This window comes from Rhyacophila brunnea, unplaced genomic scaffold (genome assembly GCF_057557595.1).
Source record: "Rhyacophila brunnea isolate RB1 unplaced genomic scaffold, BYU_Rbru_1.0 scaffold_19, whole genome shotgun sequence".
Taxonomy (NCBI): Eukaryota; Metazoa; Arthropoda; class Insecta; order Trichoptera; family Rhyacophilidae; genus Rhyacophila; species Rhyacophila brunnea.
Genome location: NW_028232848.1, coordinates 9,984,066 through 10,000,358, shown reverse-complemented (window position 1 = coordinate 10,000,358; position 16,293 = coordinate 9,984,066).

Here is a 16,293-nt window from a genome sequence, read left to right as displayed (position 1 = left end):
TTTCTTATAATCAACTCTCTAAAATTACGCAAATGCGTGTAATACAGTTAATTATCGTAATCTGTCGAATAGTCAATAAATATTATTAGATTATCATGCGCAGAACATTGTTTACAAGCGGTGACACTTGGATTTAAACATGACAATAACTGAATGTTTATAACAATTTTCACATTTGACCGGATATTTTGCCTGTTATATCCGAAGTCTGTTATATCGAGGTTCTACTGTCCTAATAATTCACTTTCCGTTACCAATGAAATGATGAATCGATAACATTTTAACATCAGTACGTAATGTAGAACGAAAAGATAGATGTCAAACAAACGATGTCTGGGTGATCTAGTTTCAGTTACAACTTAGACAGTGCTGCGTCAATATACAGGTATCTGGCTTGATGCCGATTGGATACATTTGGAATCAAATTAGACTTACATTGACACAGCACCGTCTGCATTGTTGTGTATCTCAGCCCTTACTGGAAGTGAGAAAAAACATGCAACGTGTTACAAATTTTATATCTTTTCTATTTATACTTCTAATTAATGTGGTTCTACATTGCGCTGTCAATTTTTTATTATTAACACAATAAATTTTACTTTAAAACTGTGTATCGTTGACATAAACGTTTGCTCATTACGTGTACCTATTCTTAAAATATAACATAGGTGTTAAAAAAATGTTAACCTTAATAAAAATGGCAAACCCGGCATTTGACATGGTTATTTCAGTTTATGACAATTTTGCATTTTGTTATTTGAGTTTGATTCGAATGTATTATATTATGTGTTATGATTTTAATTTTATCAATTTCTTTAATCCTTAAATGCATGATGGCATCACTTTAATATAAATATTATTTTTCTGATCGACCAAATTTAACGTTTAATATTATTACAAATTAACAGTGGCACCTATGAATAAAAACTATAACTATTTTGTCATCACACTTTGTCCACTGACTGCAGATAACTGCAAATTCTTAAAAATAAAATTTCATTCACACAAAGAAATATAAACGATAATACAGAGCGCCATGCAATTAAGGGTTAAAGTTACAGTTATTAATATGAATCTAAAATACACATAAGGGGTTGTCCATATATGACATCACATCTTAAGGGGGGGTCTGGTGTAATTCAGAAATCTTGTTAGTTTCGAAGTCAGTAACCTCCATATTCCGCACATTTTGAGATAACCGCAAAAAACCGTCGAGCAAATTTATAAAACATATTAATTAACAATTAGAATAACGAAGTAAAATGTCCCTAACGTCATTCAAATTGATAAAAAATTAAAATATCACAAGCAGAGTGATGTAAGTCATGAACGACTCCTTATGTGTAATTTTGAAGACACTTTCAATTGGCGGCTTGGCAAAGCTAAAAAAATAACATCTCAGATCAGATTTTTAAACTGGCAGCTAAGTATACTTATTTGGCAAAACATTTAAAAACCACTGCTATAGTGCATTATTTACTAATTATTTTATCGATGACCCTTAATGACACTTAATTAGTGGCCTGACAAAATTTTAAATTAACATTTCATATCAGATTCTGATAGTATTTTTTTTAACCGGCAGCTGAGTAAACTTGTTTGGCAGCACCGCGAAAGGAAAACATTTGATAACCACTGCTGTTGTATATTATTTACTAATCAATGGATCATTCCGTATAATATTTAAAAAAAAAATGTTTAATTTAATTTATTTATTTTCTGTTGTTACAAGTCAAAGACTATCTTTAAGAATTGGCATTAAAATCCTCAATTATTTTTTAAGATTGTCTATAGTGCCAATATATTTTTAAGTGTTCTATAAATTCCTCAGATGACTGTTTCAAATATAATTATTAGGAATTACATTTAGTTACTGTCAACGTAATATATGGATAATTGTAATAATTATATTATAGATAGCGTTGTAAATGTTGGTAGGACGTTTCTGTTTTCTAGTGATGTTATTTAGTAAAAGTTCTGTTTCAATTGACTTATTGAAGTGCTGAGAAATAAATAAATACAAGTACACTGGTAACTAAGTAAATTCAATTGTAAATTTCACAATACTGTTTTCAGCATTCTGTAAATGAAGTCTTAATAAGAAATATCACTTGTTCACTAGCGCAGTAAACTTCGCAGTGTATTGACATAGAACGTTTGTCTGAAGACAGTTCTGGGCGAATGGAAACGCAGTCAACAAGGTCTGTTTTTCCAAGGGAATACAGAATTAATAAGAACTGAAACACCTAACGGGTGTGGAGTAACCGGCAACCGATCTCGAGTGTGGAAGAATATGGGATAACCTTAACACATGTCAAAAATACGTTTATTGTTCGTTCTGACAACTGCTCTCGGTTTATGTACTGAAGTTCATTCAATATTGGTGTATTTGAAGTTTGCAACACACCTTATTGCACGTCTATAATGTGTTTCATTTTCATAGGACACTCACACATTCAAAACCCTTCTTCAAAATGTAGTGTATTGGGGTATAGCCTATCTGAATTCTATTTATTTCCACCATCCGACTTGACCCGACTGGTTTAAACCTGATATTTACAATCAGGAAACTCATTTCTCTAACAGTTGTATAATTTTGCCTGATCAGGTTTGATTTTTTGCTGGCTCATGGAGACATTCTTACAAATGATAATCGTACATTGCCCATATTCAGTTTAGGCAAATCCGATATAAAATCTCATTGGCTGATAACCACTCCATACTAATTAGTCGATACCCCATTGGCTGCATATCATTTAATACAACTACGCCAACCAATGAATGGCTCCGAATGCGCTTTGAACTGATAGAAATTGTGTATGCATCAAATATATGTGAATTTATCCAAAGGCCTATCCTGTATGGTAAATCAATGGGCGAATCCTAGACCGATAAAAACAATTCAAATATAATAGTTTAAATGTTGATCAATTCGAATTTAAATTCAAATTACATCAAGTATGTACCCTTAGTAGATAATATTAATACTGTTTAAATTATATAAAAATGTACCCTACAAATTTAAAAAGATAATAATTTTATTATTCAATAACTAAACATTTTTTTTAATATTGAAAAATAACATAATATAATAAACAAGTTGTAGCAGTTTTAGTACTCCTATCAACACTGCACACGAGCGGCTTAAGCGTCAGCCTATAACATTGTGGGTCCCAGGTTCGAATCCTGGGTCTGGGAAATACACACATTATATGATGGGCAAGTGGCTAACATCCATTTTTAGTAAAAACAAATCTGTTAAACAGACCTTCAGTCTGTGGTGGCCCATATGATTCTATTAGGATCGGACATGGTCAAAAGATGAATCAAATTTACTTCTTCTTCTTCGATGGCGCTACAGCTAAAGGCGAGCCCTGGCCTCCTCCACCGCCGTCCTCCAGCCAAAACGGTCCTCCGCACGTCTTTTCCAGTTCCTGATTTTTAGCAGCTGGTTGGCATCTTTTGTAATGTTATCACCGAATCAAATTTACTACAAAATTTAATCTGTCTTCAATGGGTTAAGAATAAAATTTTGATTCCCTGTTTCACTCATAAAATATGTGGTGATGTGAAAACTGTTCCTAACTATTTTTTTTACATATATGTGACTTGTATTCATTTAATCCTCAGCACTTTAATTATTATGACCTTTTATTCAAATTGAAAAAATGGTTTTTCTGTGTTTTTGGTGTAGCTTCTAGATTTTGCTGTGACGTCATTTATAAAATATGTTAATTAATTTTCATCGAGTACCTCTTATAATATAATTGTACTTCAGATTTTAGATTTATTTACAAGCATTTTTTATTATTAATGACATACAATCTGTGTTGTATTTATTTAAAATATGTTTGTTTCCTTGTCGAGGACGATTTTTGTCAATCTGTTAATTTTATTTAGAGAAATTTTATAATAATATAATATTTTACTAATTACTGACTAAGAATATTTCGTTTTATAATTGTTATTATTGTGAAACTATGAAAATGTAATTTATAAGCAACCATTTTTATAGAGTTTTTTTAAGTAATCATTCATTATGACTAATTCATCATACATTTTGATTTTGTGCTGATTTATTTCGACTCCCTTATAGACAGGTAGCACATAGAAAGCGGTGTGGCATTTGTAGGCCTCTCGCAGGGTAGTTGCGTGGCAATCAGTTACAATATGAAGGGCAGGCGGAAAAAAAGACCAATGTCCACAAAGATTGCAAATTGAGTTAATGATGCCATTTTGTGGAGAATTTTGTAAACTATTAGATGGCACACTTAAAATCATTGTTCAAATATTTGACAAAGAATATTTATATATTTTTGTCTTTCTTTCCAAAACTAAATATTTAACTAGAGTGAATTGTGAGAATTTTTAATTTTGAGTTTAATAAATAATATAACAAGTATGTAAGCAATTAAATTGTTTCAGTGTATCTCAAAACTGAATTAATGTTACAATGATCTTTCTTCATATGGTCACCAAAGGACACAGACAATCTTACAATCTTTTCGGATTCATCTGTAACGAAATTTAAACAAGAAAAATAATATATTTGTCAAATTTTAAGATTAAAATTTGTCGTTCAATGAGCGAATACAATTAATAATTATAAATGCATAGCTTATTATTATTCAATTAAATCGATTTAAATTCAGTATCGCCATTAGTTTTGTAATTTTGATTCTTGCCATTATGTTTATATCGTATCTTGAGTGAGTGCTTATACCACTAGGTGGAGCCACACCCGCCCCGCGCCACTCCGATGCCACTTTCTGTTACTCTGTTTTCTGAATTATGTTTCCTTTAAAACTATTTTTCACAAAACGTACCTGCACTGTTATGCCTTTAACCTACATAAATAGTTACTCATGTCTGTCTGTCATGTTGTGCCCTAATAATATGACATTGAAGTTATTTTAATAAATGGTATGCGATATTGTCACAGTTTATAAATAATACATTCAACAGTTTAACAATGCCCTGAATAGCTGAGTTGTATAAGAAAGCTACATCTGAATAATATGAGAAAAAATATTTTGTTTGTTCAGACCTTGTTCATATGGATATTTTCCATTCAGACTGTTCTATGGAAATTAACTATTCAGACAGAGTCCATATGGATACAATATATTGTCTATTCTAACCGTGTTCATATGGATAATGATTATTCGGACCGTGTTCATATGTATACAATATCATATTGTCTATTCAGATCACATTCATATGAGTCCAGTTACAATACGTTCTTATGGATACATATTGTTCTTTCAGACCACATTCATATGGATATTGATCTTTCAGATTGTGTTCATTTGGATACAATATTCAGACCACATTCATATGGGTCCAGTCACACTATGTTCATATGGATACACATTATCCTCTCGGACCGCATTCACATGGATATTGATCATTCGGACCGTGTTCATATGCATGTAATATATTTTCTATACAGACCCACATTCAAATGGATATTGTCCAATCATACTGTGTTCATATGGATACATATTGTCCTTTCAGACTTAGGACCATGTTCATATGGATACAATAATATATTATTGTCTATTCAGGCCATGTTCATATGGATATTGTCCAGTCACATATTGTATTGTACAGGATACATAATATTGTCTATAGAACGTGGTCTTATAAAAATCAGTTTTATTATACTGTAAATTTCTCCACGCCATAGTAAATAGACGTCAATTCTATCACCCACGGAATGACACCGCTCTATTTAGATACGTGTACTGTCAAATTTAGTTTCTTTACGCCAAATTTGGTAAGGTTTCGTGACTGCTTAGCTGACGAAGGAAGTGTACGATAATATTTTCCATATCAGATTGTCTTGTGTATTGTTATAATTCATTGAATGTTTATGAAACTTTGAAAATATACCTATTTTATGATTACAATAGTGTTCCACGGAGGTCTAAATTTAAAAAAAAATCTGTTTTTATTATGTTTGTTACATGCTTTATTTATTGAAAAATATTAAGTACATTACGAATTTTTATTTTGTGACTGAAAAATTATAAAGAAACAAATTTCCTAGTTTGTGAAAATCAATTGAAGGAAATGTTATCGTTATTGTATGGAATATGGTTACACCAAAATGTTGATTCATCTTACACATAGAGCCTTATAGTTCCCATTTTTTTATGGAAGAAAGAAACAACAAGCAAGGTAATCCTGAGAGTTTTTATGAAAGTTAGTGTAGTATTCCCAGTTCTTCCTAATTGTTTTTTTTTGTCATCACTTTCATACCATTAGGCTCCGTGTTTATTTATAAAGGAAAGTTTTTTTGAACATCTCTGGTTTACACATAAACATTATCACCATTTTTAAAATTCTTGATAGATTCTATAAATTGAATTGATTTTGGATCTGCTAAGCATCACGCATAAAAAAAAAGAAGTAATGTACTAAATATTCTGTTATCAAATGGTTTTAATTGCAAGATATCATTGGTTCAACACTCGTCTACTCACTATTATGACGTTAGCTATCAATTCTTCATGAAAATACATTGTATGAATTAAAATAAAATACAATGTACTTATTTCAATAATAATCAGGACCAGTTTCGACCACTTCAATAAAATTATTGAGAATGTCATATTGAAGCAGACAAAACTGGACCTCATTTATATTAAATTATATGCTGACGATAATATGTATTATCCAATCTGTTCTGTTTTATATAATACAAAGTGTAAGATTTATGACCAACGATATCAAGTAAAAAAAACCTTTCTTTTTTATTGTTAAGATTTAATTTTAAACTATTCCTGATGAATTATTATGTTTCAAATTATGTATAATAAAGACCTTCGATTATCTTGTAGTAACTTAGTTAGTATCATTCCTATTTATTCTAACCCATAAATGGATGGTGTTGCCGTTCGGCAACAAACTGTACATTGGTTTTTTGTGAATAAAATTTTATTTAAAAATTGCAGTTTTCTGCAGTAGATAGTGTGCTTACAAAATAGTTATAGTTTTTATTCACAGGTGCCACCGTTAATTTATAATATTTAATTAGTATTCAATCGAATATAATGTTTTATGTTATTTTAAATTAACAGTGGCGTTTATTTTGTAAGCTTACTTTGTCCACTGTAGACAACTGTTAGTTTTTAAATAAAATTTCATTCAGTTAAAAATATGTAATGAATATCAATATTATGGTTAGATGCAAAAATACAACACCATACATTTAAGGGTTGACAAAACAAACCCTGTGATAATTATTGTTGTTTTCATACCTACCATAGAAATAATAACACACATGTCCATAGCTACTTCGGGAAATTCATTTCAATCCGTGTAATCCTTCCGGAGAAAGAATAGTCGGCTTATTCATGTGTTTTGACCATGTTTCGGAATATTAATTTATTACAGTTGATTATCCCATCCTTGATTATTCGGATATTCGATTGTCATAATATCATTATGACCTGTGTCATGAATGTTTATTTCGGAAGCTTTCTTTAGATACATATATTTTTTATTCAATACTAAATATACACAAGTTTTATGGATGTACCATTTTTATTGAGACCTCATAGAGTGAGAAAACTCACTGAAGGCATAGAACCAGTCAAACGACTTATCTAAATGTTCTTCTGTGAATAAATACTGATGGAATTTAAATCGTTAAATACATGATCTGCGAGAAGTATACATACACGGCAAGCGAAAGTTGCATATTGAAAGTGAAACCCATCCGGTCCAAGATGCTTTCTAAGGTTTTTCTATTATCTTTCTCGTGTTGAAGTCTGTTTCTAGATTTATATTTTTATTTAGATATTTTGGCTATCTGGATTTATCATTCATTACCCAGAATACCTTCATCCCCAAATTGTCCAGACAATCGAGGTTCTACCATATTTATTAATTCGGAAATTCCAGTTCCCTTCAAACGAATTAAGTAAGAATAATAAAAAAAAGGTCTAATTTACCTTTTAAACACACGACAATCTGTCACCAGATACAGTAAGTCGAACCCATAATAGTTAATTTAATATTTGAAATAAGTGCGTTGATTTCCTTTGGATATTCTTTTGTAGGGTTCCATACACTTTTCTGGTACACGATAAAAAAAAAATATCATACACCTAATTAAATGGTTCTCCATTTTTGTGACATGAATATTAGAAACCAATTGTTAATACATTATAGTTAATAAATACATTTTTAATGCAGTTTTTATAAAAATATTACATAATATGTGGTTGATTATTTAATATAAGATAATTTTGATATGTCCTAAATTATCACATTTTTTTATCATATAAAATCTACAGGTTATTGCACAGATATTGTATGTCCAGTTAGTACCAAAATTAAGTACCTACACAAAATGCTAGTCCTAACTATAACTTAACTTTATAGCACCTGTACAAGTGCATGGATTTACTTACACCAATAGTGTACATTTTAAACTATCGTGACAAAAACTCAACTTTGGTTTTATCAAACATACGAGAACTAGACATACAACAACTGTGCACTAACCTATGGCGATATATTATATTTTTTAATTAAGTGTGGCGAAGAATTGTGGTAAACTATTGACTTTTTGGGCTTAGATTAAAGTTGATATGGCTTGGATTCTCGTGTTGACCTTAACGAAAAAAATCTGATCAGCCCTACGTTGAAAGTAAAAATACTTACATAACCATTGAATTTATACTAAACGAAAGTTTGTTCATGTCATGCATCCATATTTCAGTAAGTTATTCCCTTCATTTCCTCTCATATCAGTTATAAAATTCCAAAGTATTATTAAGAATTAAAAAATTATACATAATTATTGAATAAGCCTGTTTTGTAAATATATATTATACTGTTGGTATTTTCGTTTATAAAGATATATTTTCTAGATATCTTTTTCATTATTCAGTCTATAGTTTTTGTAAAGTTGAACACCGTTACCAAAATATCCACAATGGAGGACTGTGTGCTCGGTGTGAAGATATTTCTGTCACCGGTACACGATGAAGTGCCAACATACATTTTTAATTCACCATTGTATCATTACTTATCTCAATTGAATATTATGAACACCATAAAATACGTCATATTTTCCATAACATACTTCCAAGAGAAAAACACTGAAGTAGTAAGCAACTGAATCGTGTGAAAGATTTATTAAATTATATGTGCATACGTTTTAAATAAATTACTAAGTGTTGACTTGGTAAAACTTAAATTACAATGGATCTGGAACAAAATTTTTGTTAATTCCACAATTCCAAAAATTGTAGAAGTAACAAAAGATTTGTTTCAAAACCTTGATTATGTTGCCAGCTCCGTTGATTATCTGATTTATAGGATTCAATTTTGAAGGTTTGATTTGATTAGTGGCATAGACTGTGTGATGTATTGTGACATAAATAAAACGGATAAGTTCGTTATAATTATATTAATGGTGGTATTATCAGTGGAGTGATAATTAGACACCTGGGGGCCTATTCTAGCAGTCAAGTTGTATGTTAAAGCGGAATTTAGGACATGCATGCACATACTAGTAAAGTGTACGCCCAGCAGTGGCGAAGGGTGGAGGTAGGCTGTTAAGATCTGCCATAAATAGTGCACATTAAACTTTGTCAGTCAAACATATTCGTTTTCATTGAAATAAGACTAGAATTTACCGATGGTGCTGATTATTTTTTAAAATTCAATTAAACACTGCGAAAACGAAGCCATAATAGATAATAGTAAAAAAATACTCGTCTATCTATAAAATATCTAAAATTATGCAATTAAATCATAAATATTTTATAGATAGAATAATATTTTTATCTATTATAGTTTGGTTTAGGCAGGGCTTGATGAATTTAAAAAATTAACCAACAATATATTGTGTAATATATTATATAATATTAATCCAACGAAAACAAATAAGTATGAATGAAAAAGTGTACACAATTTTGTCATATCGCCCAAAATATATCAAAACTATTATGGTTTGGTTAGGCAGGGTTTAATTGATTTAAAAAAACTGACCAATACCATTTGTAAATTGCAAGAGTTCAATAAAAACAAATACGTCTGCCAAACAATGTTTAATGTGCACTATTTATGGCGTATCTTAACAGCCTATCTCCACCCTTCGTCGCTGACGCCCAATTTATATTACAATGGCAATGTTGCATGGTAGACTATTGATAACTATTCGATAGAGGGAAAACAATGTGGGCCATGTCGAATGTTGTTTGAGATATGAACAGAATATATAAGAGACATTGTTTCGATGTGCTGATTTTTTAAAAAAAACCCATTTTTGCCTATCAACAATCGATATCGTACTAGAATAGGCTCACCAATGCTATACGAGTAAAGTTGGTGGAATTACGATAGTGTTCAATCATTGTCGTTCCAATATTGTATTGATAAAAAGGGCTCTAGTTATATCTATTTGATGGTTCATTTTTTTTATTTAATTTGAAGAGATGATGTGATTATCGGTTACATGTATAGTATACGGTCTCCAAATTTTATTACATTCAATATGAACATTAATTCAATTTTCATACTTGATTTTGGCAAAATTCATGAATTCAAGAATGAAAACCTAACCTGACGTAACCTAAAAAATAATCCAGTATATCGGCTATTTTCAAAATTTGTTTGCTGCTGGCTTACTGTAATATCGTCTCTGTTCTGGCAGAACACACTAACTGGAGAATACTAGTTTTGAATAATTTGACTTTGAAGTTGTTAAAATGTTTGAAATGGTCTATTATGTGAGTTTATTAAGTAATCGTAAAAAGGATGACTTTAAAATAAAGACTGTTTATTTATTAAGATGGTTTCCAGACGGTAAAGTTTGAAATAAGGAACATTTTGGTATAACTAACTCAATATGTCATTTTTTCGAATTAGTGTCTTCTGCCAGAACAGTGACGATATATAAACTGACAAGAACCATGTTTTATTTAGACATGAATTTTATATCAGTACTACACGACCCAAAGAGGTTGGACGGTCTTTAATATACGGCCATATATTTTCGATACAACATTTCACGCTGAAGTGTGATACGGAGAACTGCATACATACAAGTTTCCGGACACGGTGATTATCATCTTTTCAATGATAGACTATTACAACATATTGTATACTTAAACCTGTCAAAATTGTATTGACAGGTAATTTTATTTGTGAAAGTATGGAAGTGGTAAATACAAATTAAATGAATAAACCCCAACAGGTACTGTTTTATAAATACTACGGATTGAGGAAAGAGGCTATATTATTATGTATTGTGGTATTCGTAAATAAAGCAAAATAAAAACAGTTATGGCGGCTTATATACTCACGATAATTTGCGCAAATCATACAGTTATTCACACACTTAGTTTGGTTGGAACTATTTTTCAATCGTTTTTCGAACTCTCTTATGGATTGCTATTACATATTGTTAGCTCTTGCAAATGTGTCATTTTGTTTTATATTTATATTGTTAAGTTGTTACAACTTATAATGTGATAAAATTTACAAAAAACTGTTCCATGAGATCAAACATAAACCATTTCAATAACAGGTAGGTAATAAAAGGTTTCTATTATCAACAAATGTTTGTAATACCTCCGATGTAATTACTCCGTTACCTAAACACCTTCAATATACAGTCTTATTAAAATGAGACGTTAAATCAGAGGTTTTAAGTACAAAATTAAAATATGGTTATAAAATGACTGAATAGTATCTTCAAAAGTGACCTCTCATTGTGTCTTAAGTGTAAAGTGTTCAATCAATGTGTGCTGCCAGCGATCACGTATGCGTATGAAACATGGACTCTTAATGTAAGAGAAATTAAAAAATTGCAAGTAATGCAACGTGGCATGGAAGGGTGCATGTTAGGCACGACGCAGAAAGACCACATAAGAAGCCAATGTATAAGGAAGCAGACAAGAGTACGCAATGTGATAGAAGTCATTAAGCAGATGAATTTGCAATGGGCTGGACATGTCGCATGATAGACCACAAGGACGGCCTAAAACCGCTCAATAGACAAACTCATAAAGTTCGTTGGATGAACAAGGCAATGAAGAACTAGGGACTGGGAAGCGTAGAAGGAGTCATCCAGTAGTGGATCAACTCCGGCTGACATTTTAATATAAACGGAACAAAAATTATAAAAATAAACATCTTTACAAAATTGTCACATTATATGGTTTTAACAGTTTGACAACAGTATTCTGGGAGCATTGGTTAATTTTTCTACTGGAATCTTGTTTCGTTTGCAGTACTCTTTTCATTTTTCTTACCAAAGACACTGAAATGAATCAGAAATCAGAAGAGAATCAAGAACTGTTTCTCTGTTTGTAGTAATGAATTTTTTTCAAAACTATCATTGGTAATTGACTAAGATTGGTCCACATTATAACAGCAAACAAGTGTCACTAAGAAGAACTAAGAGAACAGATTTTACGTAAACCAGACTTTGTGCTTGTGCAAACTGTAGATTTTCGTTTAGATGTATTTGTGTTTTACTCAAGTATCACAGCCTGATTGCGCAAATTATCTGAACATGTGTAAACTCACTATTAGAGACAGTTTGGCATACATATTATATGATGATAATTTATTAATTCTTTTCAAAAAGCCTGCCAACATTCTTATGAAAATATTGAACAAATCTTTTAGGTGGTGTGTATTCAAATTACGATTTTGTGTTACTATTATATAAAATATTGTTTAGATTAATATATGGAAATGTACAAGTTACATTTATTGATCGTAGGTGAATTTTCACTAAATCTAGCCAGGCAGAAATGGTATTGTACAAAGCCTGGTAGAGATTAAATTAAGGATTCCTCATTGCACTATTAAATAAAAATATATTGAAATCACAATGTCTTTCATTTTTTTTATTTTAATTTTTAACATTACGCGAGTAGAGAACTACAAGGTTCTAAATGTTTGTCCCTTGGCGAAACAAAAGCAACAATGAAGCAGCTTAGAATAGTACTTCATTGTTGGGTTTGTTTTCTCAAGGACGAACACTTAGAACCTTGTAGTATTAGGTTCGCGATTAGAGGTAGTCAAACTAGGTACCATACAGCACAATTTCATTTAACATTTTTTCTATTGTATATTGTGTCCGAAAAATTGTACGTATGCAGTTAGGCTGCAGACACATTGCATTGCAGTCGACGTGCATCGACGCAGGTCTTATTTGATTAAACAAATCCAATTTATGATTATTATCGGATGCAATTGGAATCAAATAAGACCTGCGTCGACTGCAATGCCGTGCATCTTCACCCTTAGCTGTATTACAATTCATGGTACGATATTGTATTGGAAACTGATGTCCATATAGCATTGAGATCAAATTCGTGTCTAAATAAAAGACTTAAAAATATGAAATACAATGACGAGACAGAAGAAAATTGGTAAGTAAATTATAAATATACAGTCATATTTATATAAAATTCTGAATGATTCAAAAGTAGGTTAGAACGCAATCTCAATGCTATATGGCCATCTGTTTCCGGTAGAACAGCACACGGCAGTGGCGAAGGGTGAAGGCAGGCTGTTAAGATCTGACATAAATAGTGCACACTAAACTTTGTCAGTCAAATGTATTTGTGACTACAACGTGGAGATTAGTTTTAAAATTCAATTAAACCCTGCCTAATCCAAGCCATAGTAGATAATAGTCAAAAAATATTTGTTTATAAAATATCTTAAATTATGCCATTATACCTACCATACATAATTTTAAATAGCAGAATATTTTTTATCGGTTATGGTTTGGGTAGGGCTTAATGATTTAAAAAAAATTAACCAATACCATCAGCTGTAATATGTATTTTTAATTGAATGAATAACATTAGGATGACTGAAAAAGTGTGCTCTATTTTGTCGGATCACCTGAACCATTATGGTTTGGTTAGGCAGGGTTTAATTGAATTAAACTAACTAATTAAACACATAAGCGTCAATTACATTGAGCTTTTTTATGAGCTGATTATTGGCAAATTTAAAAGCGGGCGGTTCAGCTACTGCGATTTCATGATTACACACAAAATTTTCCATTCGCTGATAAGCCACAAGCCAGCGAGCGATTTTGACGGAACGTAGTTCGTTTTTTTGCCGGGAGGTCGCTACGCTCCATAATAATGTTTCCATTAAACGTCAAAAAGGTAAATTTCAAAATGAGTAGTTCGTTTTTCCACCACCACGCTCTACTGCACAGACGCGATACGCCCACAAGCCGGCGTGTAGCTTATAAAGTTAACCGGCTTTCAACTTTTCTCGGTGGAGTGTTTACAACCTGCTTATTAGCTTGTTCGATGATTATACTGGGCGAATTTACAGGCAGATTATAAATTTGCCAATAATCAGCTCGTAAAAAAGCTCAATGTAATTGACGCTTAACCAGCACCATTGCACATTGTATTCTTAATTCAATGAAAACAAATAAATATAACTGACAAAGTTTAGTGTGCACTATTTATAACGAATCTTAACAGCCTATGTCCACCCCTCGCCACCGGCTCACGGTGAACACTTTCATATATTTTGGCTTCATATCGATAAAAGAAGGTTTCCTCAAAATCTTTGGTTGTAGTCCATGGTTCAATAGATGCTTTTTTTACAACAGAACAATCAGAGATTATTCACTCTATGGTTCATATGACGACACCAGCCAGTGGACTAGATTCGAACAAGATTGAAAGACTGCATTATTAAGTTTATGCTTACAAGTGGAAGCGGAAACATTAAATACAGCGAAAAACAGGTTTACGTAGACATGTAATATTGTTTGACTTTAAGCTTTCGAAATAGGGAAGATTAGTATCACACTAAAGCAGGCCTACCACGCTACTAAACACATATGGTATTTTTCTTAGTGTTTGCACTAAAATGATTTAATTCTTACTAAACAGTTTCAATTGGCATTCCCCAGAGCCCAATACTTTTTCCATGTCTGCTTTTTAAGTAGAACATTTGGACACCATGCGGCATCTTGAAGAATTGTCATCGGTGTACTCCAGGTTGCACAACTTCATGTGGGGGTGATAGTAATGCTTCAGTCAGGTGATATTGACTTCTGTGGTATGAAGTTGAAAAGCAACCCTGTCTGACTCTGGTCCCTAATAACTACATCATTATTTTTATTTATGTAGTATGGTTTTCTGAAATTCGTTTTATCAATATCGATTATTCAGAATCAGTGTTTACTTAGTGGTTAGTAATCCACGACTATTTTCTAAAATTTATTTACCACCATAGAACATTCAATAATTATTGTAACTTGAAAATTTTATCAGCTGTCCCTTTCTTATGTTATACAAACAGATTTTATCTAACCATAATTTTTTCATGCTAATGACAATAATAAGTATTATAAATAGAGTCGAACTCGGTTATTACGATCACGGATATAGCAAGATCTCGGATGTAATGAGGAAACATTCGTTGACATTTTAGTTTATGATTTTCTCCATACACTGCTACAACGAGCAACTTATCGGATACACCGAGCTAAACTATCGTCAAAAATTTATTAAAACTGTTAATGTGTCAATCGTTTAAAAACATTTTGACCCTAAGCAATAAAATCCGACCAGACAGGATGCCGCCGGGATCACATTACGTTTATGACACTAGTTAAGTGACTAAGTACCTACCTAATTGGTGTTTTCGGTGACATTATTGAAAAATTATCCACGCATATGGTTGACATAAGTAAAAAATCCAAGGTTTGTGAAGTCAGTAGGTACCTACCACAGCGTTCATTACAATAAACACCTTCTTTTGTAGTTTATGAATGCCATGCTTGTTTCGGGGATTTTTACGATGGTTTGCAGATTTTTTATTTTCGACTTTTTGTGTTAAGGACCGTTCATTTAAAAATACCTATTTTCAGATATAACGAGTAACGCTTATAACGAGCAAATTCAGTCGGTCCCATCATCCTCATAATGACCTAGTTCGACTGTATACTTTAATCGATGGTTTCTCTGCGCAACCCGTTACCATATTAACAGACTCCAAAAGCGCTTTAAAACACCTTGGCACAGCTACTCGCTCACATAACTGTAAAAGTATAGCATACCACATCCTTGACCAGATCGAGGCCAAAAAAAATATGCCTATGCCTCCGATGGATCTCATCGTACATCGGCATTGAGGGCAATGAAAGGGCGGATGATCTGGCAAAGGAAGCTTGCCATATCAGTGGATACCAGAATACCTGGACACCAGGGCATAAAAAAAATATGCCAGAGCATGTCGATAGATTTTCACTGCAGGGCATCCCTAGAAAAG